The sequence below is a fragment of the Anolis carolinensis genome, chromosome 1 (assembly GCF_035594765.1).
Source record: "Anolis carolinensis isolate JA03-04 chromosome 1, rAnoCar3.1.pri, whole genome shotgun sequence".
Taxonomy (NCBI): domain Eukaryota; kingdom Metazoa; phylum Chordata; class Lepidosauria; order Squamata; family Dactyloidae; genus Anolis; species Anolis carolinensis.
The window spans coordinates 228,415,876-228,438,291 of record NC_085841.1 but is presented as its reverse complement, the minus strand read 5'-3'; the positions used below and the strand labels follow the sequence as shown (position 1 = coordinate 228,438,291).

Here is a 22,416-nt window from a genome sequence, read left to right as displayed (position 1 = left end):
CAGTGAGAAGAGATTAATGCAAGTAAACAGTGTATCCTCACTACTTCTACCAGCATCTGTTGGGAAAGCAAGGGAAAGATGACCCACATCCAGCAACTAGGGCTGCATGTTCTGGTGAAATGATACAGCCACAGATACTACAAATCCCTCCCATTTTGCCCATAATTCTTCACCTCTTCCTACCTTTAGAGCAGTGGTTCTCAATCTGGGGTCCCCAAATGTTTTTGACCAACAATTCCCAGAAATCCCAGCCAGTTTACCAGCTGTTAGGATTTCTGGGAGTTGAAGGGCAAAAACATTTGGGGACCCCGAGATTGAGAACCACGGTTTAGAGGAGAAATGGTTTATCAGCACCAACACATTTGTTGATTGAGAAATGTCAAGAGAAATCAATAACTTATGTTTCCAAAGAGACCCAGTCTCTATTCAGTCACTGTATCAAGCTATAAGTACTAGTCACAGTTAAGAAACCCCACATGGTGATTTGATGTTTCAAATAAATAACAGACAAACCAAGATTTACAACTATTTCTCTATTTACTGTATATACTCATGTATAAGTCTAAACATTTTAGTCAAATAATTGGTCCAGAAAACACTTATCTAAAAATGAGCCACTCCCTTCTCTGAGTGGTGAAAGCAAGAACTTAATCCATTCTGGGGGGAACCTAAAAGAAGCCCTGAACCCCCTCTACCATTTTCCTTTTTGAATGCCTGGGATGGAAAATGGGTGGCTGGCCCCTTAAGGTAGTGCTGGTGTTTCCCCCCTCTGCAAAATGACCCTCAACTTATTCAGGGGTCGTTTCAAAATCCATAATTTTGACCCCAAAACCTGCCCTGGATTTACACACGAGAATGACTTATACATGAGTACAAGTACATAGGTTCTTCTCTCATATTCCATGATGCAGCAGCGTCCTAAGGCAAAGCAAGGGTCCAAAATGACTGCTTATCAATGGTTGGAAAATTCAAACATAACTCTAACCCATATGTTGCTCAAACTCTGTATTGCAAACATGCTTAATGGGAGCCCACAGAAATCAGATACAATGTGAAGCTGTATTTGTAACTCTGATAATGTGCTGTGTTTGCATCCAATTTTAATTAATCTGATGGTTTGGATAGGTATGAAACCTAGCAATAACATCCCATTTTATATTGTTTCTATTTCTACCATTTGTCAAAGGGCAGATAGGTAAAATTAATAATTTATAGATTTTTGTCTCTACCAGGGATCCCCAAACTGAGCCCCATGGGCCGGATGTGGCCCTCCAAGGTCCTTTACCTGGCCCCCCACCCCAAACTTAGGGTTGCCCTAAGCCCTTGAAGGCACACAACAACAATCCTAATTAACTTGACTATCTCATCAGCCAAAAGCAAGCCCATATTTCCCACTGAAATATTGGTAAGTTTATGTTGGTTAAAACTGTTATTCATTTTAAATATTGTTTTGTTCTATCATTTTTTGCATTACAAATAAGGTATGTGCAGCATGCATATGAATTCGTTCATTTTTTTTCAAACTATAGTCTGGCCTCTCAATAGTTTGAGGGACCATGAACTGGCTCTCTATTTAAAAGGTTTGAGGACCTCTGGCCTACATAATAAATATAGACAATCCTGGTCAACCAAGACCAGAGAAAACCTGTCTTCAAGATAGTATAGTAAGATGGTTGTTCTCGTCATTCCAGAAGAATGTTGTTGTTGCTGTATGTCTTCAAATCATTTCTGACTTATGGTGACTCCAAGGCAAAGCTATCATAGGGTTTTTCTTGGAATGATGTTGTCCAAAGCAGTTTGTCATGGCCTTCCTCTGAGGCTGAAAAAGGTTATCTGGTAGGTTTTCATGGCTGAGTAGGGATTTGAAACCTGGGCTCCGGAGTCCTAGTTCAACACTCAAACCACTATCTCACACTAGCTCTCTTTTCAGGACCATGTAAAGAGCTACAAAAGAATAGGATTTGAAAACAAGCTACAAGCATATCAGCTACAGAAAACAAGAAGCTAGAAGTTGAGTAGGTGTATTTAGCAATCCTACTATCCATCTGTCATAAATCTTGTTACCATACATCACCGACTGGCAGAGGGCTGTCTGCTAGACAAATAATACTACCATGAAATGTTTTGTACGACATTAATGCCTCTTTCTCTTTCTTTCTCTCTCTGTCTCCATTTCCTTTGTGTGCATTTTTCATTGATGCAATGAATTCTTTGCACACAGAAATGGAAGCTTCTAATGTATATGATCAAAAAGCATGAGGACCTGCATTCATATTAAAGGAAACTGTAATCCCAAGGAAGCTCACTGACACACACAAAAATCTGTTGAACACAAACAAACTGGAAATTCTAATACTACCGTGTCAAACATTACTGGGGTGCTTTAAGAATATGTTGACTTTTCCTATCTGTCCACTTATATTTTATTAGGTATGTTAAAGACCAAGTTTACAATTAACTGAACAGACAGTGTACAAAAGGCTTTTAGAACTATACCATATGGTCGAGGGAAAGGAACAATCTGGATGATCCACGTTTCAATCTGCAGCCTTGTCCACCTCTATAACACATTATATTGCTGTAATGAAATATTAAGATAGATTAGTTTCCTATTATTTAAAGATAGATATATATTTCAGACTTTCATATTGCCAGGCAACAAATTTTAGCTAGAAATATTTTTTTAAGAAAATAAAAAGACAAAAATCCTTAAGCTTTGGTTACATTTCTTAACATATCAGATAGGAAACACTTGCCATCTATGCTACCAAGTACTTCAGCAATCTCAGAATTGCTGTTTTACATGAAGTTTATTGGCCACAGTCTAATATAACATGTAACATATTCGTGGAAAACAAAAATAAAACAGGCAACATATTCACGGAAACAAAAAAAGTCAAATATCAGGATTATGCAATCTTTTAAAAAAGGAAATCAGATTAGAGAGATGGGCCAAAACTAGCAAAATGAAGTTCAACAGGGACAAATGCAAGATGCGCCACTTAGCCAGAAAAAATCAAATGCAAAGATACAGAATACAAAGATACAAAAGGCAAAGATACATCTGTTGGGGGGTGCTTTGAATGTGATTTTCCTTCTTCTTGGCAGGGGGTTGGACTGGATGGCCCATGAAGTCTCTCCCCACTCTATGATTCTATGATCTTATTGCCTATTTTTCACAGGTATGGCAAACAAAAAAACAGGAAAATACCATATATCCCTTTTGAAGAAGCATCTTTTTAGCGTCCAGTGTTACAATACAGGCTGACCCCATGTTACAAACATGCGACTTATGAACTATTCATAGTTAGGAGCGGGGGTGAGACAACTGGAAGTGAGAGAAATCTATGCCTCAGAAGAGAAATTAATGCCTGAAAGAGTTATCATGGAGAAAAGGTGTTTCCACTGAAGCTTTATCACCAATCCTTGTTTCCACAACAAGCCAATTTTTTTCAAAATCCAGTTCTCACAGGGACAGAACATGAGGTGAAATCTTCTGAACAGGAGCACAGACAGCAAAACAAACACCACTGGAGTGATAACCCTTCCCTATGCTTTACACACACACACACACACACACATATATTTGGAGTTACACTTTTAAAATGTACATGTTCGGACTTACATACAAATTCAACTCAAGAACAATTCTACAGAATATCTTGTTCGTAACTTGGGGATTGTCTGTACTAAGTATTAGTAATAATGAATGACCAATATTTTCTATAACTTTAGAAACACCCAAAACACTCTCTCAGCTCAACTATTGTTGCATATCAAGGAAAGTGATGCAACAATTATCTTCTAATGTATCTGAAAATCGATAAAAATAAAGCTAGGTTAGCCACTTTTCTTGAAATATCTCTGTATTTCATGAACTATTCCCAATATTTTTGCATACATACCAGTATTCCATGTCAATTACAAGTAGTAACAAAAGGGCTCAAAATGAGGGCACTGGTCCACATTAGGAATTCTGCTCCCCTATGAAATTTCCCTTCAGTACCTAGTACTGCAGAATGTAAGACACTGAAACATTCACATCCTAAACTCTATTTGCTGAATTTGCATTCCCATAGTAACATTTACTTTCCACTTTTCTAATTTGTATACCAAAACATTCTACTGAAATGTTAAGTTATTGCAATGTTCAAAATTTGGGGGATGGAGGAAGCTTCCACTGATGGGACAAAATTATTATTTGGTGAGGAGCACGCCATTTTGTCCTGCCCCCTTCATGGCTAAACTCTATGGTTATTTTTCTTCCTTCAAATGGCACTTTTCTGAAGTGGTAGTATGTTTTTTCTTCTTACCATATGTTAACAATCCTTCTCTATATAGTTGTTTAGCTTCTTAAGTCAGTGTCCTACATCCTGTAATAACAGAGTCTAACATATATGTATGTGTGTGTCTTGGTTTTTAGGCCTGTTCCTGTAGTTATTTGAGGTACTGGTTCAGAAAATTGCATTGGATAGATCACATCAGCTTTAGTTTCTTAGGTCTAGTTATCATGATTTCCTATGGACGAACAGATGACAACTGGTATATGGCATATGATCTGCATCTCAAAAACTAGAGCTGAATGGGGAAAGCTGGTGCCATTTTTATAAATCAGCAAGTCAAATATACCTTGCTGATTCCAGGTTAATATTTTAGCCACAAAAATACGTGTTGGTCAGTATAATTTTGATGAGGATACAGCAATTTGCTTGTTTAACCATTGGTTTTGTCAAAAAAAAAAAGCTTGTCAACTATAAGTAGCTCAACCCTCTGTTACCCTGTGACCCTTTTTTTCCTCCCTGTCCCCATGCACATGTGAGCCAGCAGCACTTTTTAGTAGCATCTTCAGAAAAATCACATACAGCTTGCTCTCCAAGCACTGAAATAAAAACCAATACTTCTTCATAAGTTAGGAGTAAACATGGATATTCCTCTTTATGCTGAAGGATTGTGTTTCTTTAGTGAACAGAGGACTGGGAAGGGGGAAAGAAGTGCACCTGAAAAGAGTTCCACCACTGCTAATCTCTTACTGGAAATTAGAAATTAACCTTTCTAGTGTGTTGTTGCTTATTTGTTCAGTCGCTTCCGACTCTTCACGACTTCATGGACCAGGCCATGCCAGAGTTCCCTGTCGGCTGTGGCCACGCCCAGCTCCTTCAAGGTCAAGCCAGTCACTTCAAGGATACCGTCCATCCACCTTGCCCTTGGTTGGCCCCTCTTCCTTTTTCCTTCCATTTTCCCCAGCATCATTCTCTTCTACAAACTTTCTTGTCTTCTCATTATGTGGCCAGAGTACTTCATTTTTGCCTCTAATATCCTTCCCTCCAGTGAGCAGTCAGGCATTATTTTCTGGAGTATGGACTGGTTGGATCTTCTTGCGGTCCAAGGCACTCTCAGAATTTTCCTTTCTTGTGTAGTGAGGAATTTATTTACCCTTTCTATGAATGACACTTTGTGATGGAGAAATATCAGTGATCAACCAACAACAAAACAATGTTTGCATATGAAGTGGACTTGAAGTGTTGTGCAAAAGGGTGAGATCTAGGGTTCATCTACTGAGGCACTATGTTTGGTAACGGTGATGCTTGGCTTCCCAGGGATTTTCCCTGAAAATCTTGACTATATATTAGTAGCAAAGACAGAGCTGTGAATCCCCACTGGGCTTTCATCTGAATTTCAAAGGCACTATCAAAGATGTTATACTCTACCTGCAAAGTAGGTTCAGCAATTTAGATAGTTCATGCAAAATTGGACTAAATCCCAGAGTTGATTCATTGTCCCTTGGACTTCAGACCTAGTCAGGAAGAGATGAGGGAACGAATACTGTTTTTCTTGATTAGGTACCACCTGAACTTAAGACTACTGAAGTATTATATGACAGTTCCCAGAATGTTTTAAATGAGAGGAAAACAATCCCACTTCAACTATGAGGCTTTCTCTTGCACCCTCCAAGGGTCTTCCCACTCATTGCAAATAGCAAGTCAGCGCCAGTCAAGCTCCAGGTTGCAGCTTCTTGGCAGAGTCAGCTTCAGGCTACAGCCCCAACATGCATGTGCTGCTGCACCGGTTAAAAGTGTGCCTCCCACAGCCTCTCCTAGTCACCCCAGAGAAAGTAAATAGGAACAATCAGAATTAAAAATAAGTTTGTAGATCAAAAAGAAGATAGATGCTTTAAAAATTAAAAGATCTTTTTTTAAGATGCAAGACAGCTCAGAGACTATTCATAACTTATTTATTGTTGTAAGTTAACCAATTTCATAAAACTATAGTATGCAAACATGACAGGCTCTGGGATCTCCAACCGAAGCAAGAACCAAATCATTAACAAGTCAGGACCCCCCAAATTGTGGATAACCATTCCCACTTCAAATACATCTAACAGCATGAACTACTTCACACTCCAGCCATCCTAGAAACTACAAAGAACATAGTCAGTCACTGAAACTGGGAGAGGAAACCCTGGAAATCACTTTGTTAATATGTGGTTATTAATTCCGAAGCGGAAATCTGAACTTCAAATATTCTCATTGGCTACCTTTCCTTTTTGTACTTTGGGGTGTGTGGCAGGGGGAGGAATCACTAGAGGTGTGATGAAGCATGCAAGTCTCTTCAGGCTAAGTGCCCTCATCAAAGCATCTTATAGGTACATTAAAAATTGAATGGGTATAAACAACTTCAGTAGGCAGAGTTCGAAAATGATATTCTACTGATCTCTGAATTTCATAAACATCAACACTTGGGAGAGTTTGCATGGGAATAAGGCAACTAATTATTGTCTATTGCTTTAGGGCACGCCTGGTGCTCTCTACAGGTATCTCTGCTGATTTTTTGCATTTTTTTTCTAATGTATTGCCTCTTGAAAGCTTTTGCTGTAACGACTTGCTGATCTACTCCAAAGCATTCCAAGTATACTAGAACTACTTTATATTCAGAAAGAAAGGCACAATAACTTTTGAGACTCTTTTTCGTCAAACGCAGCAGCAGTTGAGAATATAGTGCATGCTTTGCAAGTGAATAGTGAGCAAAATTATGTCTACAAGTCAAATTAATTTGTAGTGTTCATCTGAAGTGCAGCATGTATGTTTTTGTAATGAAAAAGTTGGTGTTGTGTAAACAGAAAGGAGACAAATAATACGTAACTACTTATTATAGCAAAGCACTGCAATCTTTAATTCTCATTAAGATTATGCTGTTCCCCAACACTTAATCTTGTGATCTGAAGCAGAAGCAACAATCTCTTGCACATAGTATTACTGTAACTTTGGAATCTAAACGTTGTCCAGGTACTTGGAAGGAAACAAAAAATACACACAATTGACCTGTAAATATCACACAAGATGAAATCAAAGAAAGATGACCAAGACACTGGAACAATCTGTTTCACATCTCAATGCAATTGCGTGCTACTGGCACTTTATTTATGTGAATTCTCACAATCACTCTTCTGCATAAACTGATTTCTTACCTGGGTTTGTTTTGCCCAGAACACGTGCTCTGTGCTTCCCTCCACCCGTCCACCATAGTTTTTTTTTTAAAAAAAACATTTTGTCGCAACTGCACAGTCATGCAGTTTTGGCATTTCCATGAGACCGTCCTCCACTTTGCAATACCAAGACAACATCAAAAAGAAATCATTGCACAAACTTTCCTGGAAGGCTACACATGAGTTCTCTGTCTGACTGATCTCAAAGTTAGACCTTTGCTGTGAGTCATGTATTCTGTCCAAAGGAGTGTTTTTTCCCCTTTCCATTAAACACTCTCAAAGTAGTTTGTAATCCTCCTGTTGTCAGAATATTAACGATAATTAGTAATATTTCACCATGTTACAATATGGATATTGGAGCCACCAGAGGCTCCAATATGGATATTGGAGCCACCAGTGGCATAGCGGGTTAAACCGCTGAGCTGCTAAACTTGCTGACTGAAAAGTCGGCAGTTTGAATCCGGGGAGGAGGGTGAGTTCCCACAGTTAGTGCCAGCTTCTGCCAACCTAGAAGTTCAAAAATATGCAAATGTGAGAAGATCCAGCGGGAAGCTAACGGTGTTCCATGCAGTCATGTTGGCCACATAACCTTGGAGGTGTCTGTGGACATTTCTTTGACTTAGAAATGGAGACGAGCACCAACCCCCAGAGTTGGACACAACTAGACTTAATGTCAGGGGGAAACCTTTACCCACCTACAGTGTGGATTCTTAAGAACATAAAGTTTTTTAAAAATATATTTTAAAGATGTTTTTAAATTGTTAGATTTTAGCCTTTCTTGTAAGCCTCCCCGAGCCCGAGGGGAGTGGCGGCATATAAGTTTAAATAATAAATAAATAAATAAACATGCTTAGACTTTTTAAAGTAATATTTATGTTCCCCCAAACTCCTCAAATATTTTAAGTAAATGGTAAAGGATCCCCTGACGTTAAGTCCAGTTGTGATCGACTCTGCGGGTTGGTGCTCATCTCCATTTCTAAGCTGAAGAGCCAGCGTTGTCCATAGACATCTCCAGATCATGTGGCCAGCATGACTGCATGGAGCGCCGTTACCTTCCTGCCGGAGCGGTACCTATTGATCTACTCACATTTGCATGTTTTCGAACTGATAGGTTGGCAGGAGCTGGGGCTAATAGCGGGCGCTCATTCTGCTCCCGGGATTTGAACCTGGCACCTTTCGGTCCGCAAGTTCAGCAGCTCAGCGCTTTAACACACTGTACCACCAGGGGCCCCTCAAACATTTTACTGCAAACCAAATTACGTGACTCTGAAAATTAGTTTTCTTTGCATTTACATTTGTGCTCAGTTTCCTGCTCTGATTCCAAATATAGCATTTCAATGTTTAAATGCTGTTTAAATTTATTTTTGTTTAAGACCAAAAAAAGAAAAAAATAGGTTAAGTAACTTTTTACAGGAACATGACTGAAAGATATATGGGACAGACCTGTGACTTTGTGGAAAGAGCACAGCAGCTTTGCCGTCCAAACAAACAAGCGTTTTATATAACTTGTAAATACTTTTTGAGATCAAGTTTCATAAACATAAAGTGCTTACCAAGTTTTTTTTTAAAGAGAGTAAGAGAGAGACTGGGGCAAATCAAATTCTGTACCTGTAGCCACAATGTGCATAAAATTCAGTCCAAACGAAATTGCTAAAGGAAAGCATATATGTGCATGCTTATCTATATCCACACTGAGGAATTATTCCAATACTGTTATCTCTTTAGTAGGATGTGGAAGCTCTCTCTCCCTCTCAAAAAAAAAAACCAGAAAGAGAAAAGTGATAGAAAACTTTTTTAAAATGACAGTGAAGAAAATGATTTATGAACTGTACATTGTGGTCCTTCGATGAGAAACTGCAAACTTCCCAATGGAATTCAGCAAAATCAGTAAAACAGTTGAATGTGCTCAACAGGCAATCTGTGAAGATTTGAACATGTTTGATTGGAATTTTAGCTTATTAAAAAAGAGAGCAAAAGACTCCTCTGCCTTTTTAAAAAAGATACACTTTCGACTCCATACTGCCAGCGCCTGCTGCTCTCCTTTCACCTACCTTACCAACACGAAACCAGGTACTACTGTCCATATGGCTTCAAAGTTTAAATGAGAAACCACCTGGACATGGAACTCAGTTGAGAAAGGCATGCAAAACATGCACACATACAGGTAAATCTCCCACCCCCAGGAAAGCCAGCTTGCACATTTCTTCCTGCCAGCTTCTGTCAGGTTAATGGTCAGAGGGAATGTACTCCCCAAATCAAGTATCCACTGCGAAGACGCTTTCAAAATAAAAGGTATATACAGCTAGAACCAATATACAATAGGCATACTTAATTAGACCTGATATATAGTACTCCACGGAGCCTGAAAAAAGTATTTAGGGAAAAAGTCCAAAATCCATCAGTCATCATGGTCACACTGCTTGAGAGATATTGGATACTGTATCCCAATAAAATAACTTCTCAGAATAGCTTCTCAGAAGTGCTAGATCCCGCCCTTGCTGGAAGCTTGAAATACAAATGTAAGATATGTAGGTATAATGAATATGCAGCAGCATGTAGAACCTGTGGCTCTCATAATGGTAATAATCTTCATAATTGGCTATGCTGACTATGATTGGAGTTGAAGTACAACTACATTGGTAAGGCCACAAATGGTTCAGGACTGGCTTATCTTTGTGATTGCCTCCTCCCCTACCAACTCACCCTTCTCTTGCTTTCAACCTTGTCTCAAGCGCAACTGGTGGGGACGCAAGAAAGGGCCTTCTCGGTGGTGGCCCCTCAGCTCTGGAACTCTCTCCCCAGGGAGAGCAGAGCGGCACCTACCCTACCTTTCACAAAGACCTAAAGATGTGGATGTTCCAATGCGCTTTTGAGTAAGCAGTCCCACCAGATACTCAGCCTGCTTACATCTCATTATCAGTTATTGCACTTTATCACTGTTCCTTACCCTTTATAGTTTTAGTGTTTACTGAGATTGCTCCTCCGCCCCTATTTTTGATCGCCCTTATACATCCTAGGAGTCCTATCAAGAGTTCTACACAATTTTACCCTCTGAATGTTTAGTTATTATTATCCTGGTTTTAATTCTGTTGATGTGTTTTATTGTTTTATGTAGTTCTATCATTTTTAATTGATTGTTCTGTATTTTAACTTGTGTTGTTGGGTTTGTCCTCCTGTGAGCCACCCCAAGTCCCTTCGGGGAGATGGAGGTGGGATACAAAAATAATGTTGTTGTTGTTGTTGTTGTTGTCATCGTCTCTACTACACATAGATAAGTATGACATATTGAATAATTTGTTGCATTAGGACATGAATCACTTTCCACCTTCAGCCACTCTTTTTACAAAGATTTTGGCAAGGCTATACTGGCTATTGCTAATCTGTCTGATGTGCCAGAGTGTGCTGATTTACCTTCCAACAAGATATTGTCATAGCCCGACCTGCAAAAGCCCTGTTAAACATGATAATCTACAAAACCTCCATAGGAGAGAAAGTTTGGCCAAGGTATGTTTCTCCGCCAAGCAGGGACCTGAGTCCAGCTCTACAGCCACCTTCCACTCCAATCTTCTGGTATTAATAGGGTCAGAGATGCAGCACACTAATAAAAAGCAATAGAAATTATAAAATAAACTTATTACAAGAAATTAATTGCTGTACTGGAAACAAGAAGGGGAGAAAGGAAGGGCTTGGGGTTGCAACGATTTCCTGTTAATAAATGAATTGCTGGATTTTGAGAGGGGAGAAATAGCTGAGGTGTTCAGTGATTTTATTTGCCTAATAAATTAATTGGGGAGAAAAAGCTAGGGTGTGTAGTGCTTTTATTTTGGTAATAAATTAATTACTGGAAATCAAGGAGAGAAGCAGCAGCTGGGTAGTACCATGGTTTTTATTTTGGTCATAAGTCAATTCCTGGAGACTTTGTGGTTAAAAGGGAACTTGTTGTTAATGGTCAGCATTTACAACTCTTCTTTGAACTATTTTGAATAGAATGGGACTTTTTACTGTGTGCTTATTTTGTAAATGTTTTTCTCTAATGTGGAACCCAATGTTCAAATGAAAATGAACAGGTGGTTTCATATTTTGGAAGGAGGAAGAAAAGAAAAGAAATGAAACACCATTTCAGATTAAGGCAGATGTGACAAAAATGCCACTGCATTTTGAAACTGTACTTAAGAATAGATCTCATGTTGCTATACAGCTTATGACTTGGGCAGAGCAGATCATTTTTACTACTGCGGATTGCAAGGCTGGTGGTATGACTCCACAAAATGCACCTTCAGCACAAGGAGAGCAATCGGGGAGAATCCGGATTACTGATTTCAAATTGATTTGAGAGAGAAACAAAGTAGTACATCTAGTCATGCACTGCAGGCATTTTCCAGAACAAGCTCAGCAAAACATAAATCTGCTTGTTCCATGATCTAATTTATTGCAAACAATAATAAAAAAACACAAATAAAACACACGTTTTCTTTTTCTTCAAGCTTCCTCCATAATGTTCAAAAATCTCCCCTTTATTGATGGGGACTGGAAGCTGGAAGCAGAGCTTGGGAAGGCTGCCTTTTTGGATTAGGACTCCTAACATTCCTCAGCCAGTATGGCCCATGGCCTCTGCTGGCTAAGGGATTCAGTGAGTTGTAATTAGAAAAGAAAAAGAAAAACGTAATTGGTCCAAAGTCTAACAGTATTTAAAGATATTTGGTTCCATTGTTATTCCACGAAGGGCACCTAAGCACAAACACAATGCAACTAAGTAATGCTCTTTTGCTTATTCTTTCTTACAGGAAGATAGGCAACTGGCATGTATCCGATCAGACCACTGATTTGTGTAGTCCAGCACTGACACCAGTGACTGACAGTAACTCTCCAAGGTTTCAGATTAGATATTGGCACAGATGAATGGCTCATGGGATCCGACACAACTCTTCTGTTTGTATTTTGCTGCCCTAGCTCATACTGGCACATATGCTTTTCTACACTTTGTTGCCATGATCCGTCAACCATTGCAACTACCCTTCTAACAGTATTTACAAAGCATCAACCGAGCAGCATAGCACTAGAGGGGAAGAGAAGCTACCCTGCTTATCTTTTATATACTTTATACTCCTGTCTTCTCACACTGTGTGTGGATGCCACTGAGCCCAATAAGGCTTACTTTGAATAGACCATCATATGTTTTCCCTGATATGCTGCATTCCTGTACTCGCTCGGTCAGAAATAGGCACCACTGAACAAAATGAGACTTACTTGTAAAAGACATTATAGAATCATGTATTTAATGACAGAATCTGTCATTTATGTCAATATGGCCAACTTAGCAAACTTAGCAAAGTCAAGGCCAAAATGCAGTGATCCAAGATTTATTCTGCCCTCTTTGCTTCAGAGCACTGCTTCCTAAAAACTGTGGGTCCCGATTCCAATTAGGGTCCCCATAGCTGAATGTTGGGGTCTCAAAATTTTTGGCAACAGCAAAAAGATTCTGAACACCACCTGTTTACACAAATCTGTAAACACTGCAATAAAATGTTTATAATGGACTCTTCAGAAAATGCTTCAGTTGTACTTCATAAAAAGATTGTCAGGTGAAGATCATCAGGGGAGGCCCTTCTCTCGGTCCCACCCCTCTTGCAAGAGCAATTGGAGGGGATGAGAGACAGGGTCTTCTCAGTGGTGGCCCCTTGTCTGTGGAAATCTCTCCCCAATGAAATCAGGCCAGTCCCCTTTCTCCTGACCTTCAGGGAAAAAAATTAAGACATGGCTGTGGGACCAGGCATTCAACCAGAAATTGAAGCAGTGCAATAATAATTAATGTGATTGACAAATGGACAGGCCTTGGACTACAATTTGAATTTGCGTGATTTTAATTGATGTTTTAATAACTGATGTTTTAACTGTTTGGATTTTAATTGTATTTGTCTATTTTTGGATTTATATATGTTGCCATTGAACTGCTGCCTGTTGTAAGGTCGCCATGAGTCCCCTTCATGGTGAGGACAGAGGGGTACCAATGTGGGAAATAAATAAATAAATAAGGAAAATCAGCCTGTTTAGCAAGACTTGCAAATGCTAACTTATTATCATTAAATGTTTGATTTTATACATATTTTCTATACCTCTATTTCTGGGATCACATAAAATGTCTCAGGCAGAAAGGGATCATGAGTGAAAAAAAATATTAAGAAGCGCTATTTTAGAGCACATTTTAAAAACTATTGCTGACCTAAAAGTATCAAATAATTTGATCAGGAATTACGTATCTTACCAACAACTTCCTTACAATCATTTTTAAGGTCAAACGAGAGAGCTCTGATACTTCCTATGCACCAAATTCTTATAAGAAAAAGGGGGGGAAAGGAATCCCACATGTTTTTAAGAGATAAAAAAATATCTTCATTAAAGATGGGTCCAAGCCAGAAATCAGCTACTTCCCAGATATACTGGGGTACCATTGAGGTGGTCTGGGGGAGGAGGAAGAGCGGTCACTTGCGCCCCAGGGAGAAGCGCAACAGAGTTTTTGCGACCCTGGAGAGGAATAGGTGTGGTAGCCTTCAGAACAGACCCCCCGGCCTTAAGGTTCTGCTTCTGAACGCCAGATCCGTCAATGGAAAGACAGCTGTTATCCAGGACTTGATCCTAGATGAGGGGGCGGATCTGGCATGCATCACCGAGACGTGGTTGGACGAGCTGGGTGGGGTGAATCTCACCCAGCTGTGTCCGCCGGGTTTCGGGGTGCATCAGCAGGCCAGGGCTGGGGGGCGGGGAGGAGGAGTTGCCGTGATCTTTCGGCAGTCCATCGCCCTAATCAGATGCGCCGTTCCGCAATCATCGAGGTTCGAGTGTGTCTTCCTGAAGGTGGGAGCCCGAGACAGTCTGGGGATTCTGCTGGTGTACCGTCCACCCCGCGACCCAGCAGTCTCTCTGTCCGAGCTAGCAGAAGTGGTCTCTAATGTGGCCCTTGTCTCCCAACAACTCATAGTTTTGGGGGACTTTAATATTCATGCCGAGACCACATTGACAGGTGCAGCTCAGGATTTCATGGTTGCCATGACAACCATGGGGCTGTCTCAAGTGATATCTGGGCCCACACATCAGGCGGGTCACACGCTGGACCTTGTTTTTATTGTGGACGGTGGGATAGTCAGAGTGGAAGAGCAAAATATTCTTCCATTGTCATGGTCTGACCATCATCTGATCTGTTTAAGTTTTGCCGTGTCTTCTAACCTCCGCAGGGGTGGTGGACCCACTAAGATGGTCCGCCCCAGGAGGTTGATGGATCCGGATGGACTCCTGAGGTCTCTTGGGGATCTTCCTGTTCTGGAGACTGGCGATCCTGTCGATGTCCTTGCTGATCGCTATAACAGGGAGTTGGCAGGGGCACTGGACACGATCGCTCCCGAACGTCCCCTCTCTCTGCGTAGAGCCACGTCGACTCCTTGGTTCACTGAGGAACTGGCTGTGATGAAGCGTGCGAGGAGGGGACTAGAGTGCATCTGGAGGAAATCTCAGGATGTGTCTGACCAAGCACGGGCTAAAGCCGCTATTAAGGCTTACTCCGTGGCTTTGCGAGCAGCCAGGAAAGCTTTCACGACTGCCCGCATAGCGTCTGCGGCCAATAGGCCTTCGGAGTTGTTCCGAGTTGTTGGGGAGCTCCTGCGGCCTCCTGAGGCCCAGGGGCTTCCTGATGACTTGGCAACTAGGTGCAGCGATTTCGCGCACCATTTTGCAGGCAAAGTTGCTCAGATACGCCTTGAGCTAGACTCCAGTTTAATTGTAGTCCCAGAGGAGGTAACCGAGGTACCTGTCTGTTCGATCTTATGGGATTCTTTCCGGCTTGTTCTTCCTGATGACGTGGAGGGGATTCTTGGGTCTGTGAGGGCGACCACCTGCGCTCTGGATCCTTGTCCCTCCTGGCTGGTTAAGCTGGCCAAAGATGGGTTGTTGGATTGGTTTGTGACCATAATAAATGCTTCTTTGGTTCAGGGGTCAGTTCCATCCTGCTTTAAGCAGGCGGTAGTAAAACCACTACTAAAAAAGCCCTCGCTTGATCCATCTGTTTGTAACAACTACAGACCAATCTCCAACCTCCCATTTTTGGGCAAGGTTCTGGAGCGGGTGGTTGCCACGCAGCTCCAGGAGTTCCTCGATGACACTGATTTTCTGGACCGCTCGCAGTCTGGCTTCAGGCCTGGGCACAGTACCGAGACGGCTTTGGTCGCCTTGGTGGATGACCTCCGCAGGGAGCTGGACAGGGGGAGTGTGACCCTGCTGGTTCTCTTGGACATCTCAGCGGCTTTTGATACCATCGACCATGGTATCCTTCTGGGGAGGCTCTCCGGGACGGGGCTTGGTGGCACTGTTCTGCAGTGGCTCCGGTCCTTCCTGGAGGGTCGTTCCCAGATGGTGAAGCTGGGGGATACCTGCTCGGACCCCTGGCCATTGACCTGTGGGGTCCTGCAAGGGTCTATTTTATCCCCCATGCTATTCAACATCTACATGAAACCGTTGGGAGAGGTCATCCGGAGTTTTGGAGGGTGTTGCCATCTCTACGCAGATGACACGCAAATCCACTACTCATTTCCATCTAACTCCAAGGAAGCCCCTCGGATTCTGAACCAGTGCCTGGCCGCTGTGGCGGACTGGATGAGGAGGAACAAGCTGAGGATCAATCCTGACAAGACAGAGGCCCTCCTGGTCAGTCGCTCGTCGGATCGGGGTATTGGGTGGCAACCTGTGCTGGACGGGGTTGCACTCCCCCTGAAATCACAGGTCCGCAGTTTGGGGGTCCTCCTGGACTCAGCGTTGACGCTTGAGGCTCAGGTGTCGGCGGTGGCCGGGAGGGCCTTCGCACAACTCAAACTTGTGCGCCAACTGCGACCATACCTCGTGAAGTCTGACTTGACCACGGTGGTGCATGCCTTAGTTACCTCTAGACTGGACTACTGTAATGCGCTCTACGTGGGGCTTCCCTTGAAGACGGCCCGGAAACTACAATTGGTTCAGCGTTCGGCAGCCAGATTAATAACAGGGGCGAGCTACAGGGAACGATCTACTCCCCTGTTCAAAGAGCTCCACTGGCTGCCGTTCACTTTCCGGTCCCAATTCAAGGTGCAGACCATCATCTATAAAGCCCTAAACGGTTTGGGACCCACCTACCTTAGTGACCGTATCTCCTATCATAAACCTGCCCGATCCCTTCGTTCATCCGGGGAGGCCCTTCTTTCGCCACTGCCTTTATCCCAGGCCCGTCTTGTGGGAACGAGGGAGAGGGCCTTTTCTGCTGTGGCCCCCCGACTGTGGAATTCACTGCCCACTGAGATCAGGCAAGCCCCCACCTTGTTAGCCTTTAAGAAAGATCTAAAAACATGGCTTTTCCGATGTGCCTTTGGGGAGTAAATGTTATATACCTCTTTGGTTATTCCCCTTGGATTCTATCCTTTAGACTGCTCCACCATTTTATATCCCTGTTCCCTTTATTCGTATGCCTCTCTCTCCCGAGTTTTTAATTAAGTGTTCATGTGGCCCGCCCTGTTTTTTACTGTTTTCTCTGATTTGTGCTGTAATGTATATGATTATTTTTGCACTGTTATATTGTGTTATGATATGTTGTTTTATTTTGTTATATTGTATGGTGTCTGGGCATGGCCCCATGTAAGCCGCCCCGAGTCTCCGTTGGGGAGATGGTGGCGGGGTATAAATAAAGTTTTTATTATTATTATTATTATTATTATTATTATTATTATATACTGATAGATTGACACTTGAAAGATACATTTCAAAATCAAAACAATTTTGTTGACACAATGTTGTTTCAGGGTTTTCCTGATTTCAAAAAAATTATTGTGAGAGAAAAATCATGCAAAGTAGAATATTTATCATAGTCTTGTACCCATTAAAGGAATCTGAGTTCCATCAATTTTAATAGAACTTAGATACAAAAATGGGCAGAACTCTGTTGCTTCTAATATCCATTTGGTTATACCTAGTTTAAATTAGAATTACAATGGTCCCTCCACATTTGCAGTTTTGACTTCTGAGAATTTGATTATTCACAGATTTAATTAAAATGTTCTTTCTAGGACTCTCCAGGTCCTCCAGTGGTTCAATTCCTCCAGTCTTGCTGGAGGGCCTAGAGATTTCTCGAGTGAACACCTCTCAATGAATATTCAGTGAGATTCTATGGTCAGCTTCCACTGGAATTCAACCAAATAGTCATGCTAGAAGATCTAGAAATAGAGCACTCCCCCCCCCCCCCCAAGGTCTATCTGCCATTCTGGACCAGAATGAAGAAGGCGGGGCCAGGAAGACATCTTTCTACCATGTCTCCTGTATCAATTTAATGATATAATAATATATAATAATATAATACTATACTAATATTATAATATATTGTATATACATGTAATATTAATAATAATAATATGATGTAATACAATGTATAATTCACTATTATAATTGTATATTTATATTACATGCAATATTACTAATAATATTGCAATGTAGTTGTATAATATAATATATTGTATGTATATATACTTGTAAACCGCCCTGAGTCCCCTTTGGGGTGAGAAGGGCGGGATATAAATGTCGCAAATAAATAAATAATAAATATAAATTCCTAGAGATGTGTTCTCTCAGGGAAAAAATAGCAATATCTGTATTCATGATTTTTCACTTTTAGAGTCGTATGCCCCTAGCCCCAGCGAATATGGAGAGCTCCAGATGGCTACTTGGAAGTAGTTCCTATTGTGTTCTGTGCAGATTCCAGTCAAAAGGATATAATCTAGATCAGGGCAGGAACAGCTGGGCTGCCAACTGGGCTACAACTTGCAACAGCCCAACCAAGCATGACCAATAGTTGGGTCTACAGAGGTTGTAATCCAAAACATCTGGAGGGCCAAAGTTTTCCCACCAGTGATAAAAATAGACATTCTGCTTTTTTAATTCTGTTAAATGTTGATTTACCATCCATATATTGATTCAGCAGGTCTACTCAAGCTAAAGCTAGCTATCCATTTTATGCCCAAATACTTATATGGCATAGACTTGGTGAAATAAGGTTGCAATGTTCATTGGAGGAACCATTATTACAAAGAGTGAAGCAACGTATTTTTGGAACCACTGGTGAATTAGGTCAAGGTTGGTGTCAATGGAAACTGGGGCTCCATGGAAGGAATGCAGAGTTCCTGTTAGAAGTTTTAATCTCATATTTTAATTGGTTTTATCTGTTGCTAATTTCATCCAACTATGTATTAAATCTTATTAACTTGCATATTTTGTACACTTTGTACACTTACGGAGCAATTAAGTGTCTTCACACCATAACAAAATGTTGTTGAGTACCACTGGGTTTCTCAGCAAGATAGAACATCTTCCATATTATCTTTGCTGAGTTTCTACTTCCTCACTGAATGACTAAGCTTCTGGAGACAGTAACCTAGGAGACTGTAATGTGGTTTCTGAAAGTCCCCCCCCCCCAACACACACACACACACATAGTAGTCTCACCTCTCTATTGACAACATGCTTTTAGAAAGTTGGGGGATATCTGAGAAACAGTTTTCCAGGCAGTACAACATGTTGTTGCCAAAAAGAAAAGAAAAACTGTGGAGGATCTTTGGCCTGAAGTCCCTGTACTTCTGTAAGGATATTGAAAACAGCTGATTAAGTCAAGGGTGAGCTTTCCAAATAACTTTTCAAAAGCAACGATGAACAGTTCAGTGATTGTATATAAAAGCAATACTGGACTAGTTTTGCACTGCAAAGAACAAATCTAGTGCTACTCCTGGAATGTTACAAGTACCAACATAAATAATCCTGGCTATAGTCACATCTTTAACTCTTTACAAGAAGCTGGGAGTTCAACTTCTGCCAACTTATCTATTATTCAGATGGTAGCAAGAGACATGATCCCTGTCTGTTGGACAGAAGGCAAAGACATTTTATTTAAGTATATTTGGCATATGCTGCCGCTGATACACGTAGATTTGTATATTATTTTATTAGCAACAACTTTTAATGCAGTTGTCTTTTAACATCACAGCTTGTTGGTATTTTAACATGTATTTGTGTTTTTATTTGTACCTGTTGTGAACAATCCCAAGATCCAGTTTTTGGAGAAATATGGAATATTAGTCCAATAAATTAAATAAATGCCCTTTGAGATAATATGCCAGCTATGGCCCGTTCTAATCTTCTGCCACCCATGGGGAAAAACACACAGCCTTGCTTGGAAGCCATGCTTTGAATGCAGACATTTCAGGCATCTCCAGTCATAAGGATCAGCTAACAAGTGATGAGGAAGAGATTCACACTGAATCCTACTGCCAGTCACATCAACCCTAGCCAGGACAGTCAACAGTGAAGGTTCACAGAAGCTGTGATGCAACATCTGGAGGACCACACAGTTTTGCAACGTCAGGATAGATGGAAATATATTCTGATGTGGTAGAAGACACTTTGATACTGGGAGTAACTACTGGTGTGCCACCTTCTCTTACCTTCTTCATTGTACAAAGAAAGTAAAGATTATACCAGGATCCCCATATTTAAATACACAGAGAAACTCTTCACAATGGTTTCACCTTGCAAAAAGAATCAGAGACTGACACGCGTAATAGCAGGATCATTGGCTGTGATTGTATTTTTACCTTTGACAAGACACAGAGGTTCACCTTTAACTGCAGACGGAGCACAATTCTTTAAACCTATTTGTATGCTTACTCAAAAGTATGGATTTGCACCTAAACTGAATCTGTATATCTGTCAAATCTAATCTATGTACATTTCAAAGATAGCAAAGTATTCTATTTGACGAGTTCTTAATTTTTGTCATCTGTGACTGGGATACATTTTTTGCCCTCAGCTTGTCATTTTGAAACTTCATGACTCCAACAGAAAATATGCTATTTTGATTATGAAGAAAATAGTTACATGTATTTGCTTAATTTTGAAACATAAGGTAGAAGAATGCCAGGGAACAATATCAACATACAGTAGTAGAAACTGAAGAAAATAACTTACTTTATGGTGACTTCCACACACACATTTTCCCCTTCTATTCTGTAGTCTAAAACAAAAAGAAATGTAAAATCAGAAAAACATTTTCATTAACAATATAGAAATATAAACTCATATAGAAACTGGTTGCTGAATAATTACACAAAAAGAGAAAGCTTCTATTGCGACTAATTCTTAGCAGACCTAAAATCAGAATACAGTATAAGATATTTACCCACTCTGTTTCAAAAGCAGTAATGCATAGCCACATGGCAGTCCGTTCTAAAATTATCAAAATCCCATGAGGAATACTTTGTCTATGGTGTATTACAGAAATTGAACACACCAGCTGCTATCCCAAGTTTATTTATATGTGCCTTAGTTAAATTAATGGAACCTATGAACTCTTAAAGGGATGCAAGATTGTAGCCATGTCTCTTGCACAGGTCTATAGTCAGAGTTGTTTAAAGATATCCTTTTAAAAGGTATTCTTAGAATCCTACCAATAATTCTCTCTCCATAAGTGTTTGTAGGGTTTTATTTTTATGAAGAACCCAGTTAAGTATCAAACACAAGAAGGGCAGCCCTTCCTGTCAGAGAACAGCACATTTTACCAAAATAGTTTCTCAACAGAAGATGTACATTCCATTAGTGAAAACAGCATACTCTACAAATAACAATATTTTTATACAGAGTCTGCATTTTACGCAAACATATCAAATTAAACTCCCATAGAAAGCTCATTAAAAATTGTTGGCAGATTTTTTTTTATAAATTTGAGCCTACCATTAACTTTAATCTGAGTTTATTGACAGAAACAAAAACTAAGGTTTCTAATCCTAACTTTTGTGTATGATTATTTTCCGAAATAATATTGGAGCTATCCAAGATCTGCTTTATGCATGGAAGGAGCTTTCATTTATGGTTTGTTGTCTGTCATAGTGTTAGAAGGAGACTCATGGGACATCTAGTCCAACTCACTGTTCAGTACAGGATCTCAAGCAAAACCAGTAGTTCCCAACCACTGGGCCTCCAGGTATTTTGGACTTCAACTCCCAGAAATCCCAGCCATCTTACCAGCTGTTAGGAATTGTGAAAGCTGAAATCCAAAACACCTGGAGGCCCAAAGTTTGGGAACCACTGAGCTAAACTATTCCCGACTGATAACTGTCCAGTCTCTTTGAAGATAATCTCAGTTGGTTCCATTACCAAATAAAACTTACTGTCAAGATGTTCCTTTAATAAAAATCTACTCAGTGTACCTGTCTTTGGTATAAGTTTGCATATGTGTTTTATCTATGTAAGTTATTGTATTTTATGTTTATTTGTTTGTTTTTTAATTTCTTGTATTTTGCCTACAGCCATCTGGAGAGTCGGGTAATAAAAAATTTATTATTACTATTATTATTATTATTATTATTATTATTATTATTATTATTATTATTATTATTGTTACCACTACTACTACTCTCCTACCTGTGGGGCAACAAGGAACAGACCTGCTCCTCCTCTCTGTGACAGTTCTTGGGGTATTTAAAGAGCGCAATCACATCACCCTTCAGCCATCTCTTCACCAGATTGAACATGCCCTGCTCCTTTAATATTTCCTCATATGTTTTGTTCACCATAATGTTTATCATCCTCGTTCCAACTTATCTATATCCTTCTTATAAAACATCAGATGAGACCTAACCAGAAAAGAATATAGTGGGACTGTTGTTTCCTTCATCTTGGAAACCATGCTTCTATTAATGCAGTATTCTATTAATACAGTATTCAGTCTTTTTTGCTGTAGAATCATACTAATAGATCATATTAAATTATGATCAACAATAACTCCAAGGTCCTTTTCACATGTAGCACTGCTGAGCCATCCTATACCTCTGTTTTTGGGTTTTGTGGACTAAACGTAGAATTTTGTAACTGTCTTACTGAAT

At 40.4% G+C, this 22,416-nt stretch overlaps 1 protein-coding gene across 9 annotated transcripts in view; it reads right to left on the bottom strand.

Moving 5' to 3' along the window:
• The window catches only part of gtdc1 (glycosyltransferase like domain containing 1), a 274,488-nt gene that overhangs the window by 229,386 nt on the left and 22,686 nt on the right, over positions 1 to 22,416 (bottom strand). For 8 of the 9 annotated variants that reach the window (XM_008112911.3, XM_062966645.1, XM_062966624.1 and 5 more), the window contains exons 2-3: positions 20,504 to 20,549; positions 2,497 to 2,578 (exon numbers count right to left, since the gene is read on the bottom strand). The gene's annotated coding sequence lies outside the window, so the exon portion shown is untranslated. The remainder of the gene's footprint in view (positions 1 to 2,496; positions 2,579 to 20,503; positions 20,550 to 22,416) is intronic. The other variant, XM_016994974.2, reaches the window with a different exon arrangement.